At 40.5% G+C, this 21,013-nt stretch overlaps 1 long non-coding RNA gene across 2 annotated transcripts; it reads right to left on the minus strand.

The window, feature by feature from the left end:
- Nucleotides 1–2,210: 2,210 nt before the first annotated feature.
- On the minus strand, nucleotides 2,211–19,853 carry LOC142660435 (uncharacterized). Of its 2 annotated transcripts, XR_012850484.1 has the most exons (3): nucleotides 19,767–19,849; nucleotides 7,069–7,175; nucleotides 2,211–2,426 (listed from the first exon to the last, which is right to left on the minus strand). It is a non-coding gene; the product is annotated as an uncharacterized LOC142660435 (long non-coding RNA). The 2 variants fall into 2 exon arrangements; XR_012850483.1 differs by lacking the exons at nucleotides 2,211–2,426; nucleotides 7,069–7,175 and adding an exon at nucleotides 18,626–18,864 and having other exon boundaries at nucleotides 19,767–19,853.
- Between the last annotated feature and the right edge of the window lie 1,160 nt (nucleotides 19,854–21,013).

A 21,013-nucleotide genomic window follows, 5' to 3' on the forward strand; every position in this document is an offset into this window, starting at 1 on the left:
CGCATGTACTTGGTTGTTTCCATAACTAACAGAACAGAATAAAGAGATCCTCGCACATGCACGGCCAACTATCCATCCATTCTCTGTCTAGAGGTGGATCCCTGTTCTTCCAGAGCTGACCCGCATCCATCAGACATTTATGGCATATCCCGTGGATTTGCCTAAAAAGTCTTAATTGGTAATAACCCTCTGATCCCTTTGAACACTTTTGGGCTACACTGGAAGCCAATCATTTTGGAGCCAAGTCTTCTCATTCCCATTCTAAATAATGCGACTATCAAGATGGAATCAAATCTCCTCAGCCATGTTCCAAAATTTAACGGGAGACTTCCAAGGAGAATGGGAATTGTAATAGCAAGAAGTGATGGGGGGCTGTTAAACAGGTTTTGGAATGAGATGTTATACAAGCACCTATGGACGTAATATTCAGGTGTCTACCAGTGTCCTTGGGTATCTGCAGACGGTTTTGCCTTTGAATGGATTTTCTTAGAATAGAACAATCCACCTGCTTTTATCGCTGGCAGAAAGTTGATTTTATGATGTAATTTCTAATGTTTCATCCTTAGTCACACGTCCTTAGCTCAGTTATGAAGTATAAAGTCCTCCTTGTGTAGTAGACCCTGGATTATTTACTCATCTGTTTCTAAAGCTTCTTCGATGTCTCTCGGAATATTATCCTGCTTTGCTTTATTTTTAAGCTATGCAATTGGATTCAGCTTGACCTTACACATGAGAAGCGTATCTGGAAACAAGAGAATTGTCTCTATGAAAATACGATTGCATAGCTAGTGTGGCAAATGGACAAATGAGGCAAATGTAAAGATGGGGCTTAGTAAATGCACATGGCAATGAGGACTTTATACCAGGACTATGCCAGGACCTCTCCTGCTATATTCTCTTATCTCTAGCTGTCAAATTCGGACAATTCAACCATTGCAACCAACCCACCCCCAATACTCCCGCACCTCACTTTATGGATACTCATTAGGCATACCCATCCCCCACTTTGTATTATTAACAGTAGTGCTGTGTACAGTAGTATGATTCAGACTATGCAATGCTTTGTAGGAAAGGCAGAAAGGGCACCTGATCCATAAGTGCCCCAAAATTATTCTCAAAATCTGTAACCTGTACTTGGGCAATGGTTCTGTGCTGTACTTGGACAATTGTTGCTTCCACATGCTCAACTCCATCCCAATTTTCCCACCTCCAAGATAGAGACATAATTTGCTATAAGTTATACAATTAAAACAATGCAATAGGGACAATTGATTTGAATAGCCTTCAATATGTTATGCCATGTAGCGCCTACTATACATGTCGGCAATGTGGCACCACCTGCTAGGAGTAAGTGACAAGGAATCTGAAATTCACCATTATCTAAGATCTTCAGGCTGCAATGATGGAGCCTACTGTATGACTAAAATTATTTATGGGGTGCATTTATTTTTTCATACATGGCTATAACACTTGGACTCTACATATAGTGATGGTGGAACATGACCAACAGAGACAAAGACATGCATACTATAGAGAGACGAGTCCAGCTACAGTTACGGGGCCCATGAAGAGTTGGAGCTGGACCCCAGAAAGGAGTGGGCAGGCAAATGCCCATGAGTGACGTCATAAGCTCTGGCCGCCCAATCACAAAGACTGTGTTTATGTCATCAACAAATTCTTAGACTACCCTTTCCTCACATACTGCCACTGTGGAGCTGTGGAAGTCTGAAAACTATTGCAACATACCCCGTATACCCCACCATATTTATCGCTAAGATCATGCTAGAAAGAAATAGTCACCAGCGTGATCCTATTGATAGAAGGGTTTTAAAGCTAATATCTAAATTGATTGTCCCACCGGACTGCTGCTGTAATACAAATTTGAGGGTCCTTGAACCCCTCTCTTCTATAAGTTATTGATTGTCCAAATATCATATCTTCTGCCTAGGATATAGGTAGTGGTGGCATGGAACAACACCAAGAGGGACGCCATTTTGCTTTTGGCCAAGGGACCCTTTTATTTTATGGACGATCGTGTAAACAATATTTATCCGGCTACGACCAGGACACCTTCGGACCACACTTCCTTACCGGACAAATTTAGAGGCACAAGGGAACGTTACATCCACATATAAAGCCGTGCACATTTCCAACACACTTCTTTGGTGTTCGGAATAAGACAAATGATATTTAACACCATTACCTGTGTAATAAAACCGTGACCGATAGTTCATATATTGACTTTGAAGCTCATTTTAGTCTCCGGCAGAAATCATTAATCGCACATTTGTACATGTTAAGGGTCTGTTCCACCTATGGCCAGTCTAAGTCAAGTGGGTTATCAAGTTCCAGTTAGAAATTGTGCTATTTCTTCTTTCTTACTTTGATTTCAGGCAGATGTTTATATTGAAGTAGCGTTCAAAGAGCTTCACTTTCAAAGCAATATGAAGGAAAAAGAAAAAGGAAGGAAAATAAAGAGCACTTTAGCTTAAGCAATAACAGCTTGACCTTTTGTCCCAGTCTTTGGCTTTGTAACCAACGCGTTAAGGAACCGCCGCTGCCTAAATATAGGGTATGTTCACACGGCTCATTTTCGGCCGTTTTTAGGGCCGTAAACGCCCCAAAAAATGGCTGATAATACGGGGGCTGAACGCCTCCAAACATCTGCCCATTGATTTCAATGGAAAAAACAGGGTTTTGTTCCCACAGAACGTTTTACGGCTGAAAATCAGAGGCTGTTTTACCCTGAAAACAGCTCCGTATTTTACAACCGTTTTTTGTTAAGCGTGTGAACATAGCCTTACAATCTCCTTAAACCTTTTAATTGTATTTGTGGGACATAGTCATGAGAAATATTAGTCATTATGTAGAAGTGGTGATCGCCAAACCCTTCTCTGATTATAGGGCAAATAGCTAAAGACAATGACTTATCAATGAGAAGAAAAAAAGTACAAATGTGACGGCTACTATTTCACACTACAATAAACAAAGACAACACACATAGGGTAAGTTCACATGTAGCATAAATACTGTGGATTTTCCGCAACGTATTTTATTGTGGAAAATCCACAGCATTTACAGTAGACTAAGAGCGGATGATATTTGGACGAATCTTATCCACACCCTGCGTAAAAAAACGTTCCTAAATTGACGTACGGTTTTCTTTAATCCACAGCCTGTCAATTTATGCTGTGGAATCACTGGTTTTCTGTTCCATGTTTTCATCATTAAATTCAATGGGGAGGTAAAACCTGCAACAAATTGCAAATGTTTCAATTTTTGCGGCGGAGAAGCTACGATTATGCCGCAAAAATCGCAAATAAGGAAAAAAAACAACAACTTTATACTTACCCAGATCGCTATACTTATCCATCCAGGCCGGCCTCCTGGAATGAGGTTTCATACCATGTGACTGCTGCAGCCAATCACAGGCTACCGTGGTCACATGTGTGCGACGTCATCCCAGGAGGCTGCCTACATGGCCATGACTACAGCCCCGGGTAAGTATACGTTTCTTTGTTTTCCACAGAGGAAATTCCAGACCAAATGTTCTCTACGGGTTCCTGGGTGGATACGCTGTGCGCCTTTACGCAGCTCATCCGCCCGGTGTGAACATGGCCATAGAATGCACAATTACGCCAAGTACCTGCATGTACATGTGTATCTAACTTGAAGCCCCTAGGCCCCAATGCAAAATCGAGGGCCCCAGACCCTGTGACATTTATAATACTGGTGTCCTGTTATTTAGTAGAGGAGCCCTCAGGCACGAGGGCTCGGGTACAACTGCTCCCTCTATAGCATGCTTCATATCTGTCCATCAATCCTGTAAAAATAAAAAATAAATAAAGGAACATAAAACTTAGAAATAAATGATAAAAGTAAACAAGAGATGAACTTGTCCATGCTGTTTGTCAGTCTGCAGCGTTTTCTGCATGTTCCTGAATCAGTCTTCTAGAAATCATGCAGGGACCACAAGGGTTAATTGTTCCTGATTTCTTCTATTTTCGGTTATTAGTTTGCTGATAGGATATGGCTAAACCAAGGGGTGGGGCTTAGTGTACCTGGTGTCCTAATGCAGATTGTGAAGGGGGGAAGGGCTCGTGCTGCAGTCAGTTGCTTTACAGCCAGACAGAGGTTTGTGAGATGGGGAAAGGGAGTGGCAGATATCTTGGGACAAACATAGAAGAATTAGGAAAGGAGGGGGAGCAGCACACAAGCTGAGGTCAAGGCAGTATGAACTGAGCATAGTTAGTGTGGGTAATCTAGGACAACCAATTCAAACTGCGAGTGACCTATTGACTTTGTGTTGGCAGATAAGTTGTCACCCATGCATTTCTTGTAAACAACTGAATTTAAGAATATTTATATTTTTAAAAGGTAACTAAATGTTCAATAAACTTCTGACATGTCATAGTGACATGTCAGGAGCTTTGATCGGTGGGGGTCCGAGCACTGAGACCCCAACCAATCGCTAAAACGAAGCGGCAGAATTGCTCATGTGAGCGCTCAGCAGCTTTGTTTCTGTTCGGCTTTTTCGGGAAAGCCGATGTATCGGAGTACGGGCTCATAGACTTTCTATTGAGCCCGTACACTGATACATTTATTTACGGAAAAAGCCGAACAGACACGAAGCGGCTGAGCGCTCACACGAGGGCTTCAGCTGCTTCGTTCGAGCGATTGGTGGGGGTCTCAGTGCTCGAACCCCCACCAAGCCAAACTTCTGACATGTCACTATGACATGTCAGAAGTTTGTCAAAAGTTTAGCTACACTTTATGGAACATTTTTCAAACTCATAAGCACATAAAATATCTGTGGATGGCTGGAGGCTACAGATGGTCTTGACCGTTAATTATATGCACGGGGAGGGAATTGATTTTGAATTGTCTCCATGCCTGCAGATGGAGCAGACTTGAGGTTTTAAGTGCAGTATAGCCAAGGATGTCATGTCCCAACACAGCCTAATATGAAGGTGCCATTTTTCATAGCAAAGCAGTTAGACCTACAGGTTTGCAGTAAGGAGTAATTGTAATGCACAGAAGAAAAGTCTGAATTTAGTTCTATTACATCTGTATCAGTCATGTAGTGACTACTGAGCCATCAATGCGGCTTTTGGTTGCAACTGCAGAGGTTTTATATCCATGACAAGGAATCCCCATGTAGGTGAAGGTTTGCTTAAATTATGTTTTTGAGATCAAAGACGACATATTGTAAAAAAAACATGAATTGTTTTGGGCTAATACTGTACGGTATGTGATTTCAATCCAGTTATAAAGCCCTTGGAAGCTAAGAAAAAAATTTCATTACCCAAAACTCCCCCTCTCCAGAGCTTGGGGCTATTTTTCCATATATATGTCAGAAATAGTCATGTCTATGGAATAGAAGATGACCGTGGAAGTTTCCACACGAGTGTGTATGGTCACCTATTGACACTATTAACACTACGTCTTTGCAATCCCAGGGGCTTAGACCGCATTCGACATGTGCTGACGAACAGAAAATCATGGACAGGTGAGAAACTGAAGGCAGTGGATGGAAGAAACTTCTAAAATCAGCAGGCAAAAGGGTCGTGATTGCAATCCATGATTAACCCGATCCCGCCGCAGCCATTTTTTGGATTTCATTTTTGCTTTTTCTTCCCCACTTTCCAAAAGCCATAACTTTTTTATTTTTCCATTGATATATCTGTATGAGAGGTTGTCTTTTTACGGGACGAGTTGTAGTTATTCAGGGCACCATTTATTGTACCATATAATGTACTGGCAAACTGGAAAACTTGGTGCGGTTGAGTGGGAAAAAAACAGCTATTCCCCCATTGTTTTTTGGGTTTTATTTTTACGGCGCTCACCGTGCGGTAGAAACAACCTTTTTACTTTATTCTGCGGGTCAGTCGATTACGGAGATGCCAAAATTGTTTTACTACTTTTACAAGGAAAAAACTATTTGTTAAAAATAAAATTTGTTTTGTGTCGCCGTATTCTGACAGCCATAACGTTTTTATTTTTCCGTCGATTGAGCGGTGTGAGGGCTTATCTTTTTTCTGGTCAAGCTGTAGTTTCTAATGGTACTATTTTGGGGCACATGAGACTTTTTACCTCTTTTTATTCCGTTTTGATAAGAAGGGGTTATTTTAACTCTTAATATTTTATATATATATATATGTATGTGTGTAAAAACTTTATTTAACTGTGTTAAACTTTTTTATTAGTCGCCATAGGGGACTAGAACCGGCAATCGTTTGATCGCTTGCACAATATGCTGCAATACTAATGTATTGCAGTATATCGTGACTCTGACATGCTGCCTCCGGCAGGGCCTACTAGTAGTACTAATATGGCAGACCTGAAGGACTTCATTAGGCCCCCAGGCTGCCATGACAACCATTGGCACCCCGCGATCGCGTCACGGAAGGACTGATGGAACGTCAGAGGAGGCCGACCCTCTGTTTTTACCAACTTAGATGCCGCGGTCGCTATGGATACTGAAATGTCAGCTTTAACATACAGCCGACACGTTCGTTCTATGGAGCGGGCCCAGTCCGGGAGCTCACTCCATAGTCCCCTACCCCCCACCCAACGTCGGGAAGGGGTAAAAAATTATGCCTAAAGGGACTATATATTGTTCTGGCAAAAAGGCCCTTAGCTGTTTATCTCTAGAACAGTCCTAATGATGTTCAAATATTTACTCCTATATTTTAATAGATTGGGGCAGCATGTCTCTCTAGTGCACCACATGGTTGGCCGACCACAGGTTGGCACTACAAATGCTACTGGACCAAGGTACCACAAGTTTAGGACCCATTGGTAAGCCAATAAAGTTATCGTTATTGTAATACTTACAGTATACTTTTTTTTTAGACTACAACAATACCATTTTTGTTTTTTTTGCTTTTCAAAATGCAATCCAAAATATTTCTATATCGGTATTTTAATTTATTTCCCCCAATAAGAAGGAGATGTTTTTAGATAAATGTCCCCAGCTGAGCAGACTTGCCCCATTGACTGCTCTTTTCGGATCCAGTTCACTCCGACAGAGTCCCATTAGAACAGGTTCACGCCTCGTGAACTAACCATTCTTGAAGCCTTCCTTCCATCTGAATTTATCATAAATGTTTCAGCAGAGCAAAAGTCATTTCATAGTTGATGGGCGAGTCAGGTCTGTGGAATCTTGATGAGTTCTGAGACATAAGTGCCAAAACTTAGATGAATTACAATATTCCCAAGAAGATATATAATGAGTTAGTGAATTAGCTTCATTTGTGAAAGATTGTTAATAGGAAGACATCCGTCATATCAGATGTTCAGGCGAGAACAGAAGCTGTGCCATGCTCATAGGGTACTTTTAACTCTCTCTGATGCTACTCTAACCAGGTACAATTAATGATTGAGCCAAGAGTAGAAAAAAAAAATCAGACTTTTCTACCTTATTTTTCGTTATTTTTAAATCACCTAAATTACATTTTTATTTTATTTTTTCCTTTATGGCAATGGAACAAAAGAATTAAGAGGAACCTGAAAATACACTCAAGGGACTGTCACAATGGATGCACTGGCTGTCTCTTATGTGTGCACTTTGGCTGTCATATGAGCACTTTGGCTTGCTCACTTATGGGGCACTGTGGGAGTACTTTAAAAAAACGGCTTGTGAAGAATATTTGCTGTTGCCTGCATTTATATATGTCAATGGGGGGGGGGGGGGGAGTAACAAATTTGAAAGTTCAGAAGGGCATACAGTCAGGTCAGTTAACTTTGCATCCAGAAGTCCCTTCGTATGGCCAATAAGTACACCCAGTTCTTTAAAAAAAACTTAAATTGTCCCAAATAGTCTACAATTTAGATATATAGAAGCTCATCGCAGCTGTTAGGGGTGTGTCTGTTGACAAATTGTTGACTAGATCCAACTGTAATTAGCAGAATTTTGAATGCAGCTCTGCAGTATAATCCTTGTTTAATCCTTCAGCCCTTATAATATTACATACCCAAGACCCGGCAATGCTCCGACGTGTGCTATTATCTCTGTATGGCTTGGGCAGTCAATATCACCATTATCCTTATGACCGCTCATTAATCTGTAGAAATAACTACATACAGCGCCCTTGATTAGATATATTTTGAAGGGTTGGAGATTGGTCTAGCTCTAGGTGGAAAGATAATATAAAATTTTAATCCAGAGATTCACTTTAAATACATGAATTCAGTAACCGGTAATTTCCATGATCAAGTCCCTTTAGATAAAGTATCTCATCATATCAAACTCATGTTGTCAAGGAAACGGCTGGTCATACATTATAATCTATATCAAACAGAGTAGTGTCTGCTATGAGTTGCATTACATTAATGATGACTCAATCTCCCCATGAATCATATAATGTATGCAGAAACTGAATGTGGAAGACACGTGGCTGGATACATATGTTTATTATGCCTTTAATACTCTAGATCTTTTTTATTTCACCTTATGTGATGTATTTATTTCTTATAGAGTAATTCCAGGATGGTGTAATTGAGATCCATCTATACATAGAGCATTATGAGAAACTTACTACTGGACAACTGATAATCTATCCACCAGATAGGTCATCAGTACATGATCTGTGGGGTCCGACACCCAAGTCAATATAAAGTTCGAGCACAAGGGTATCTGTAATAGTCCAGACAGTAGCAACGGCACAGATGGGACCTTGGTGGCAAGTGATGCAAAATGTGGCAGATGACACCAGACGTGGTGTAAGTCAGCAGGTATAGTAGACGGCACAAGACGACTCCAACACTTGAGATGGCAAAGGAACAAATACAGCACAGGATACAGGTAGCAGGGCACGGGACCACTGGAAACAGGATACGGCTAAGGGACAATTTGCAAGACTAACAGAGGAAAACACAACAACGCTCAGGCAAGGAATGAAGGGCGGGGCCATTTTTATAGTTCAGGGTGATCTGGGAGTAATTAGTTAATTATTAATCATGTGTGCGTGCTGGGCCCTTAACCCCTATCCGCACGAGTAAGTAACTGTACGTCATCGCGGGAGGTTACTTCCCACACAACGATGTACAGTTACTGAGTTTTTCCCGGTGCACACTGTCGGCGACAGTGTGCACCGGGAACCGGGAGGTCAGCTGTCGACGACAGCTGACACTCCACTCTTGCCGACCAGCGGTCCTTTGCCGCTGATTTTGGCGAATTAACCCCTTAAATTCAGCGATCGGTTGCAATCGCCGAATTTTGGGGGTTTCTAACATATCGGCAGAACCCGGTCAGTAATCGCGGGGTTTGCCGATAGTTAGTATGGCAAACGGAAGCCAAACAATGGCTTCCGTGTCTGCCATTGACGGAAGCCCATCAGGACCAACCTTGGCTGGTCCTGATAGGCTTCCTGTCAGAGTGACAGGAAGTCACTGTGTCGTTCCCGATGCACACTGTCGGCGACAAGGTGTGCATCGGGAACTTGGAGATCAGCTGTCCCCGACAGCTGACACTCCAGTGTTGCCGATCAGCGGCTCATCGCCGCTGATTTAGCCAATTAAACCGTTACATGCGGGGCTCGATTGCGATCTCCGCATGTAGGGGGTTTGTAGCCCATTAGCAGCCCCCATGCAATTGTGGGGGCTGCTGATGCTTGTGATGGCATCCGGAGGCCAGGCAACGGCCTCCGTGTCTGCCATGTATGGAAACCTATGAGGACCAGCCTCTGGCTGGAGCTCGTAGACTTGCTGTCAGAGTGACTGTGACGTCACACTGACAGTTGGAATATGTTACACTACCTAGGTAGTGTAATGTATTCTAGCAGCGATCGGAGCTGCAGGTCAAAAAAATAAAGTGTAAAAAGTAAAAGAAAAGTTAATAAACAAAAAAATAAAGTGTAAAAAGTTAATAAAAATGTTTTATAAAAGTGTAAAAATAAAACACGCTGTGTGTCTGTGCACTGCCAGAAGCTGGGTGTTAACGAAGAGAAGTGGATGATCCTGATTCGTCAGCATCATACACTCCCATTCACAACGCCCAGCTAGTAAAAGAAGTAAAAACGCCCAGATGTACATACACAATACACGCCCACTTGTACATAACTTTAAACACACCCAGTTGTACTTTAGAAAGCCTCATTTGCATAAATATAAAAATGGTCATAACTTGGCCAAAAATGCTAGTTTTAAAAAAAAACAAAACGTTACTCTTATCTATATTGCAGCGCCGATAGGAGATAGGGGTTGCAAAATCTGGTGACAGAGCCTCTTTAAATGCCGAAACTATTATCGTTGTTGGCAGCACATCGCCCTGTGCAAACAGGGAGACGTGCTACCAACCTCATAGAAATGTATGGGGACGAACGATCATAGAAACAAGCTCCCGTTCCCATACTAGCTCCTTGTAAAAGGATCAAACGAGCGCCAATCAACCAGCTGTCTCATTGATCGTGCCCATTTACGCGGCCCACGTCGGGCCATGTAAAAGTACTTTAAGTGGCATGCCACCTTCCTAGTGATGCTGCCATTAAGTTCTAGCCATCTGTGGATTCACAGCACTGGAATCCCCTGGCGGCATATCCTGTATCCACATCTATACTAAAGGGTGACTGAAATCTCCCTCGGGTCCAAAGGCCCAGGAAGTATAATGTTTTTTTTTTTGGGGTTAAGACAAATTATTCAATCCATTTAGAGCATCGCAACGTTTTCCAAACTTTTTGAAATCTGCAAAAACAAAATTCCTTCCCCCAATAAAAAAGTAAACTTGGCATCCTAGCCCACACATGTCTACATTTTTCCTCTGACGCCAAAGTATAAATTACCGTAAGACGCACTCCTAGAGAGATGTATATAATTTTACTTGGAGCCTCGTGAAGTTGACAGGTCTTCTGAACAATGTGCTGAGTAAGCTGCTCTCAATGGAACGGCACACATTTGTTTAACTTCTATACTGCCATGGAGTAATGTGTAATGCACCTGTGTGATTAATGCATGACAAGAATCTAATTTGTACCTGCTATGGGATCTATGACACATCGAAGATAAATCGACACCAGCAAAAAAATAAAAAATGACAAAACTGTTTCAGGAACAATCTACGGGGCTGTATTCCGGCAGGTTCTGCTCCTACAATATCTCTGCCATTTCGCAATTGTGTGTCCCTGCTCCACTATAGAAAAGAAGGGGCCCCACAGATAAGATCAAGCTGGACCCCCTCATTATGGCACTATGTGCAGAAGGGCCTGGTGTTTGTTTCCTCCCCCACACGCTTTGCAAGACCATTGGGGCAATGCCCCCTCTCTTGTCTGACAATGCAGTTACTTTGGAGAGGGGAGTCCTGCTCGGGTTCTCGACACCAAATCGAAAAGATGCTTGATAAGGCAAACCAGGGCTGGGCTCCCTCTCTCCAAGGGCCCCATAGCGGCCCCTATTATATGCAAACCCTTGGTTATCTTACTGTTGTATCCACTACTGCAGTAATCTCCAACTGATGCCTCTCAATATGTTGTAAAATTGCAACTCCCAGTATGCACGCAGGGCCGGTATGAGTCGGCGTATATTTTGTTTTGCGTTATGGAACAGTGAAGTAAACAACGCTATTCCAGTCAAAAACATTCTGTATCCTTTTTCTTTTTTACAAGCCTAGATTAAGAGCGACGTATCCCACTGTCTGTCTATACAGTTGGATATGTTGCAGTTTTCATTCGGAGGTATTTGTCGGAAGATACTCCCGATCTATTCCTCCGACATAGGGCTCTGATGTGGTGGGAACAGAGACTAATGGTTAAAAAGTGATGCTTTACATCTTTACTCATTCAATATTATCTCGCGATATGTCATAGATATATTAAGATGAAGTCTGTGATATCAGGCTGGCCATACACATTAGATGTCTGGAGTTGTCCGGAACAACAACCTTCACAGACCAACGATTCATAACAAGTCGTTCAGAAAATGACCTTCTGAAATTCCTAATGTATGGCCAGCTTTACCCTATATCCAATATATTGACTACAATAGCAGCAAAAATATTGATGACTGCTCATTAATTTTGAATTGAAATGCAAATTTGGAGGAAACCATAGCAATCAATTGACAATTACTTTTAATCATTAAAATACTGTCGCACGAGGGAGATTACTCAACGTGTTGCTTAGGTTACAATGATTCTTGGAGGGTCTTTCTACATAAACAATAAATGCTACTAAACCATAGGGAAATTTGCTGTGGCATATTCTGAGTTTATTATCAACAGTAAATGGCATATTGTAGAAATAATGAACTACAATGACTGATATTGTATTTATTGAATAATATAATTAACCCCTTGGAGTCGCAGACATTTTTAGGTTTCTCATTTTTGGGTTTTTGCTCCCCACCTTCCCAAAGCCAGAACTTGTTTTATTTATCATTTAATATAGCCATAAGAAGGCTTGATTTTTTTAGCAAGAAAACTTGTAGTTTTTAATGGAAGTATTTAATGTACAATATAATGTACCGGGAAACAGAAAACAAATTCTTTGTAGGGTGGAATAGGAAAAATAATTTAGTTTTTTTTACTTTCATTAGGGCTTAGTAGGAGCAAAAAGTTAGCAGACCTGGGGGACTTCATTAGGCCCCCACGCTGCCATGACAACCATCTTTCTCAGGCTGTGAACCCGCTCCTTATCTCCACTTGGCGGCTGTGGCATACAGTGCTGTCACATGTTCTCAAGGGGTTAATGTAGAATGTTAACTTAAATTTAATATCTATCTGTGCTTTTTCAATTCATAATCTATCTTTATTGCAGTCAGAGCTCCATTCTCCTAATACAGAGCTCCAATTTCCCTGCATAGAGATAAAATTACAATACAATTCTGGCCACCTAAAGTCACCACTAGGGGGAACCTAGGACTATACTGTATACAGTTTATTCATTGAGTTTAATGTATGAACAGTATGCAACAAGCTCATAAGCTCCCCCTAGTGGTGTTTGGATGGGGCATGATTTTTATTTATTTTTTTAACTGTAGCCCTGGATCAGAAAAATTAAGGTCATGTTTTATTTTTGTTTTACTAAATAGGTCCAAAATTTGGTTCTGATTAATATTATAACATATCTTCATGGGAGTTGAAGCTCTAGTTTTCTGTTACAGAGCTGCTTCCCTTCACACAGTCATAGAGTTAAATGATACTATTTTGGCACCATCCGGACGGCACCAAGAGGAGCTTAATAGTTTAATGAAGAAAGACTGATTACTGAGCTCAATAGGGACTGTATATAGAACTGTATACATCCATCTGCCATGAGAATGGACATAACAGACATGTATCCCCTATCCACAGGATAGGTAATAGATTTCTGATCATTGAAGGCTCAACCACGAGAACCCCACCGATCACTAGAACAGGGGTCCCTAGCTGCCCGTTACTCCTCACTCAACGTTTGCAGTGAGTAGGAGTTTGAATGGAGCGGCAGTCGAGCCCGCACCCTGCCGCTTCATTCAATGTTCATGAGACTGGCGGAGAAAGTCATTGGAAAAAATGGAATGATAAAATCCTAGACAGGACCCCATTAAGGTCAAAGGGGTCCGTCAATCCCGGCTTAGATCCATTGCATAATGGATCCAGCACAGAGTTATGGTTTCTATGGAGGGGAGCCAAGGATATTAAGCTTTATTTAAAAAATAAATAAAGTTATGAGCCCTATATAGATAGAAATTATGTATTATGGAACAAATTAACAAATAATTTAGACAAAGATATTAATAGGGTAACATTCGCTTTATATCTTACATCGAGTTACCTACAATTGACTCTTGATGCCTTCTCTACAGTCTTTAAAACTCTTCGTGCCACAAGGAGAAGAAACTATTTGCCAGTCATATTAGCTCCTTATGGCCTATTTTCTCAGTTACCAAGTCAAAACCAGATCCTATAATTCTACATCTGATCTATATCTGTATGAGGAACCCCAAATGATTTTCTAATGTGGTTGTCTTCTGATTGACCTTTTGAGCCCATTATTGTGTCTGGTAATGGGTCAACTGGAAGAACACTCTGGTACTTTCATAGGACAGCCCAATCCTGCAACCCATCCCATCTCCTTCAATGTGTAGAGTAGTGACTATGAATGGGGGTTTTGTGCTCCCTATACAGTGGTAAGAAATATTTCTTATGCAAAATACAGAAGAATAAAGATACACAATTGCTGGCTGCACTACATTTAATATACATCTGCAACTGACTAATTCTATGTTCACATTTGGGTTGTCAGAGGAGCAGAACAAGTGAATAACGGAACCAACGGAACACTGCCGGTTGCCGAAGGAACCCATTGACTTTAATGGATTCAGTTGGCTTTTCAACAGGGTATCTGTGATTTTACCAGACACAATAGCGCAGCATGCTGCGCTATTGTCTCCGCTAAATCCTGCCGGATCGGCAACCGAGGTCCCTAACGGAGCCTCCAACGCAGATGTGAACAGAGCCTAAGAAATGGATTGTGATATATTTTTGTAACAATTATTAACTGCAGGGCTTCAGATGCCTCTCATAGTAGTGAATGAAATGAACATCGTATGCGCAGCCATGAGCATTAGAACTTGATAAGACAAGCTATAAAATGAAATACTATAGCATTTTTATTTCAGACCCTATGACACATAGTCACAATGGTTTTTGTTCTGATCACTGTTAATGCATTTTCAGTCTACCTGCAGCACTCTATAAAGCACATATATTGTAGCACCCTGACGTCTTTCCTTTATGAGTCATGAAGAGAAACACAATGGAGACAAGTTGATGTTGGCTATAGATGTAGCGGCCAATGAGGTTGTGTGACATGCATGCAAAATGATAATACCACACTACAAAAGATCTGTATACACTATAAAAATGAAGCATTTATTTGTAGAGATAGACAGCAACATTTAAGACTCATTGACTTATATAAGAAAGTGTAGTGAGCATGCTCTCTGACATGTGCAGAGGTCACTGTGCAGGCCGAGGGAGGAGGGAGGATGACATGAGCTATCCCCATCATCTATTGTCAATGTTAATCCTGTGCTATCTATCTCCATCTTTATAATAGAGGATCTTAATTTTCATTGTAACCCTACCCTCTGATAATAATGAGATGACTATTGACTCTGCCCCTATTGTACTCATAATATAGGAAAATGTAGTTGTAGCGGCCACCACCACACCTCTCTCTCCTCCACTCATACTCACCTCTTCACGGTATCACTCCATTCCAGGCTGCGGTCTGGCCTCCATTCACGCAGTGCCAGCTCTGCTACATATAAGGGTATGTGCACACACACTAATTACGTCCGTAATTGACGGACGTATTTCGGCCGCAAGTAGTGGACCGAACACAGTGCAGGGAGCCGGGCTCCTAGCATCATACTTATGTACGATGCTAGGAGTCCCTGCCTCTCTGCAGGACAACTATCCCGTACTGTAATCATGTTTTCAGTACGGGACAGCAGTTCCACGGAGTAGCAGGGATTCCTAGCATCGTACATAAGTATGATGCTAGGAGCCCGGCTCCCTGCACTGTGGTCGGTCCGGGACTTGCGGCCGAAATACGTCCGTCAATTACGGACGTAATTAGTGTGTGTGCACATACCCTTATATTCCTGGTACTACTGAGGACAGCTCAAACTACTAGTTACTTAATTCTCTGCACCTGCTGTCATTGGCTCTGGAGTAGCAGCATGCACTAATTGGTCATCTTTAGCACCTGTTGCTTTCTTATATAAAGCTCTCACTCTCAGTTTGACTTTGCGAGATCAATAAGGTTGCTCCCCCTTAAAGCCTGGTTCTGTGTCTGCTGTTTTTTATCTATTGGACTGTATCATCCATTATTCTTGTTTGCCTCCTACCTACCGACCCTGGAACAGAACCCCTACTATTCTTCAGTACCACTGCCTACAACTACTGCTACGGATCCGCACCCCAACTATTCTTCAGTACCACTGCCTACAACTACCGCTACGGATCCGCACCCCTACTATTCTTCAGTGCCACTGCCTACAACTACCGCTACGGATCCGCACCCCTACTATTCTTCAGTACCATTGCCTACAACTACTGCTACGGATCCGCACCCCTACTATTCTTCAGTACCATTGCCTTCAACTACTGCTACGGATCCGCACCCCTACTATTCTTCAGTACCACTGCCTACAACTACTGCTACGGATCCGCACCCCAACTATTCTTCAGTACCACTGCCTACAACTACCGCTACGGATCCGCACCCCTACTATTCTTCAGTACCATTGCCTACAACTACTGCTACGGATCCGCACCCCTACTATTCTTCAGTACCACTGCCTACAACTACTGCTACGGATCCGCACCCCTACTATTCTTCAGTACCACTGCCTACAACTACTGCTACGGATCCGCACCCCTACTATTCTTCAGTACCATTGCCTACAACTACTGGTACGGATCCGCACCCCTACTATTCTTCAGTACCGCTGCCTACAACTACCGCTACGGATCCGCACTCAAGACTGGACACCTAAATATTAAGTGTGCCATTTGGAACTTCTATTCCGTTGGTTATTTATCAGCTGTTGTATCGGGAGACTATTTCGGGGGTTCAGTGATCAGGGGATTCCACTCCATGAAGACCCAGACCCTATACAAGGGTTGGAGGGTCAAAAGTTGAGGGTCCCCCGGAATCGGGTTCCCGGTCTAGCCACCAGAAATCCCGTACGACACGGTGGGTTCACTATACCCACTGCCGTCAGAAAATATTATTACTTCATACTACTTTATTGGACAAAGACCGTCACAGTAGTGAGCATGCTCTCCGACTTGAGGTCAAAGGAAGGGGAGAAGAGAGGAGCTGTCCCCATCAATTATTGTCAATGTTAATCCTGTGTTATCTATCTTTATAAAAGAGATTGTAACCCTGCCCTCTGTTGATAATGAGATGACTATTGACCATTGTCCCCATTGTACAAAGCACAAGATGAAAAGTGACCGCCTATTGGGAGGGTTCAGCGGTCAAAATGTAAGAAATTAAATATTCTATTTCTTATTTCATGTAAACAAAACAAAAAAAGCCCACAAAAGTGCCCCCTTAGTGCCCATCAGTTGTTTTTTTTTTGTTTTTTTTTTGGGCTGTATTTTGGAAAAATTATGAAGATTTTACAGACTTTATTACAATTATACAGCCTGTCTTTACCCTCTCCAAACGAAAATGAGAGAATTCTCTGAATAGCGCCACAGCCCCTTTATTTTAGCTTCTTGTCGGGATCACAGGGCATATACCCCCTTAAATGAGAGCTTCTGGCATGTCTCTATTAACGGTATGCAAGGGTCCCATCTATCAAATCTAAGAGTCAAAATAGCCTTGTGCCTAAAGAAACCAAACACAGTGCAGCTTCTTTTTTTTCACAACAATTCAATAAAGTTGTCAATTAAAAAAAAAAATTTTTTAGAATCCCCCCCGATGATAAGATGATCACAGGAGGTCCAAGTGCCAGGATCCCAGCGATCAGCTGTCATATGTAGGAGAACCTGGCTGCAAGTTTTTAATATCTTTGCAGCACCACCGCAGGAGAAATTAAGCGTTACACAACTACCATTGAAATCAATGGGCTGTCCGTGTAATGCACAAATGTGCTGGGTCCTCCAGAGCAAGAGAGGCTCTTTGAAGCTACTGTGCGATTGTCTAAGGGTATGTTCACACGGCAACGCCAATTAAGTCTGAATCTACGGAGCTGTTTTCAGGCTCCAATAACGTTCCAAGAAGTGACATGCACTTCTTTGAGGCGGGCGTCTTTTTACGCGGCGTCTTTTGACAGCGACGCGTAAAATGACAGCTCGTCTGCACAGAACATCGTAAGACCCATTGAATTCAATGGGCAGATGTTTGGAGCCGTTTTTTCGGGCAGAATTCGAAACGTAAAACGCCTGAATTACGTCCGTAAATAGGGTGTGTGAACATACCCTAATAGATGAGGCTCCTGAACAGGACGTTGTCCCCCCCCCCCATCTATTAACTCAGATCTCCCAAAAAGGGTGTTTGGAAAACCAGATAAGCCCTTTAAAAACTAAAAGCCGCTCTGGGATTGGCTGCTATGTGCAACAAGGTCACATTTTTTCTCATAGATGGTTACAATAAATGATGGCCATTGTTTTAAAAGGGAGGGGAGTCCTTTCATATGCTTTAAAGGCTATGAAAAACCTTTGCAGGGCATTATTATTATTTTTTTTTTAATAAACCGGTCAGTCGGTGTGTTTTTGGTTTAGTTTTATAAATAATTTTTATTAAAACTAATTTTTACTTTTTGAGATACAGCTGCTTTGTATCCTGTATACAGAGCAGCTGTATCCAGCGCTGATGCCTGTATCTGTCAGGTCAGCGGGACTGATGGGTTCAGTGTCAGACATGCTGGATCCACCTGTTATTGAGTTATGAACTTAGATGTGATCGGTAACAGCTCGATCCTCGGAGACATGCAGGACTCGCTGATAAAAAAGAACGTCAGTCCCGGTGACCTGAGGGATTCGGCGCTAGATAAAGCTGTTCTGCATACAGGATACAAAGCATCTGTATCTCAAAAAGTATAAATTATTTTTAGTAAAAAGTATTTAGAAAGTTGCACCAAACACACTGATAGACATTTTTTTTTCTAGATTTTTTTTAAATAAAAAATATTTCAAAGGTGTACATAGACTTTAATCACACTTGTGGCGAGCTGTCTTGGCGTAAAACAGCACATTAGGTGTATTCTCCCTTCCTTTCGTTTTTCTCATTCTGCACTTCTGGGCTTACATTAAATCCCACCAAGCGATTCTCCTCCTCCGTCTTTGCATTAATTAAACTTGAGATCATACTAAGTCAACATGCAAATTATTCATAGATGTTTTATAAAACCTTGGAGACGGCCCAGGACCTAGAGAATGAAGCACAGTGATACTTTCATGTACAACATTTGGTCATAATTAATTTACCCCACGTCCCGATTACTAAATCTGGTAGCCTCAATCTCCATTGAGGCTACCAGATTTAGTAATCGAGCCTCTGGCTTAATTAGGTTGCCATGATTATTGCTGTGATGTCATAGTATCATGATCCTCTACATGCTACATATGGATCTGTACATTAACCCCTTGAGGACGCTGCATTTTTTTTTTTTATCTCACCATTCATAAAGCCTTACCTGTTTTTTCTTTTTTTTCTTGACTTTTTTGTTACGGGCTAAGTTGTATATTTTAATGCCATCTATGCCACTTGGGGGTACAGTACATATAATTCATTGAAAAACTTTAATAAAAATATTTTTTAGAGCGAAATGAAAAAAAAATAACAGCAATTCTGCCACAGTTTTTAAAAACTTGTTTTTACAGCCTTCATCGTGAGCTATAAATGACATGTTGTTTTTATTCTGCAGTTTGTCACGAATCGATTATGGAAATACCAAATTTATGTGTTTTTTTTTAGATTTTACAACTTTTGCTAAATATAAACACTTGTTTTTAAAAAAAAAAAAAATGTTTTTGTGTTGCCATATTCTGAGAACCTTAACCTTTTTTTTTTTTTTTCTAGCTTTGACAAAGCTCTGATAGGTATTTTTTTCAGGAGGAATTGTAGCTTTTATTGGTATCATTTTGGGTACGTACATCTTTTTATTGCTTTTTTTGGAAGGTGAAATTACCAAAAAAATGCAATTCTGCTATTGATGTATAAGGTTTTGTTTTTATACAGCATTGTCTGATAAATAAATAATATTTTTATATTATGGGTCATCACGGATGCAGAATTACTAATTATGTGACTTTCTTGTTTTTGGCCTACCTCAAGCAGTGCCTAATAGGCTCTCCTGCATGGCAGAACTAGAGCTCATTGTTAGGTCCCCTCTGTCATGGCAACTCATTGTCACCTCACGACCGCGTGACGGAGTCTTGTTGGCCTTACAGAGAGAGCTCCTCCCCTCTATAAAACCACTTAGGTGTCGCAGAAATATTATTATTTAGACTAAAAACCTGGATTAAAAATCTGATAATACATGTCAACATTAGAAAAAAAAAACATGTTAGGGAACTGTGTTATTGCCTACAGTTTTTTTTTTTTTTTTTTTTTTTTAATAAATCTATAACCTAAATAATGTGTCTAAAAAAAAAATATAAAAAAAAAATAAAAAAAAAAATTATATATATATATGTGTATATATATATATCTGAAATAATAACTGTAATATTACTACTGCTTCTACTATTACTATAACTAATAATAATAATAAAACATAATAATACAATAATAATCTAAATTAAAAAAATATTTTAAATAACTAATATTATTACTGCTGCTTTTACTACTATTATTACTACAATTACTTCTATTATTATTACTAATAATAATCAAAACAATAAAAATATATATTGTAAATAATATAGATAAAATTAACAGATTTATTAATTAGAAAGTATATGATAAATAGAGGCAATCAATATCATTTCATCACTTTCCAAATAATAAATCTATTATTATAATAATTTTTATTTAAATGTTATCTTTATTATTATTTACAATATATATTTTTGTTGTTTTTATTATTATTAAAGAAGACGTAGTGTACATTATTTTCAGTTATATTGTTGTTACTATCATAGTTTTAATTATTTAATAATAATAACCTACCTTATTTTATATATTAGATTGTATATATTTTTTTTCAAATACCGTAGGTGCAAATTTGTGCCACATTGTTTTTTAATTTGCTGTTACTTCTATAGCACCAATATATTCGCCAGCGCTGTACACAGATCGTCACCATTCACATCAGATAACTTACCAAGAATACTTTTATATGAAATATTTAAAAATCCTACCTCTGTTCACTAATTCTATGGAGAACTCAAGAACTGTGAGCTCTTGAATGTAACCTTAGGCTGATACTAAGTATTCCTGCCTCTTTGAGAAGTTATTGATGTGTTTCCTGGAAATGATTCTCTGTTCTCTCCAGCAATAAGGCAAAAGAATTCAACATGATGATTATATGATAGAAAACATTCCCAGAATGAGGGGAAGGGTTTTCTTGCTCT

The sequence above is a fragment of the Rhinoderma darwinii genome, chromosome 9, assembly GCF_050947455.1.
Source record: "Rhinoderma darwinii isolate aRhiDar2 chromosome 9, aRhiDar2.hap1, whole genome shotgun sequence".
Taxonomy (NCBI): Eukaryota; Metazoa; Chordata; class Amphibia; order Anura; family Rhinodermatidae; genus Rhinoderma; species Rhinoderma darwinii.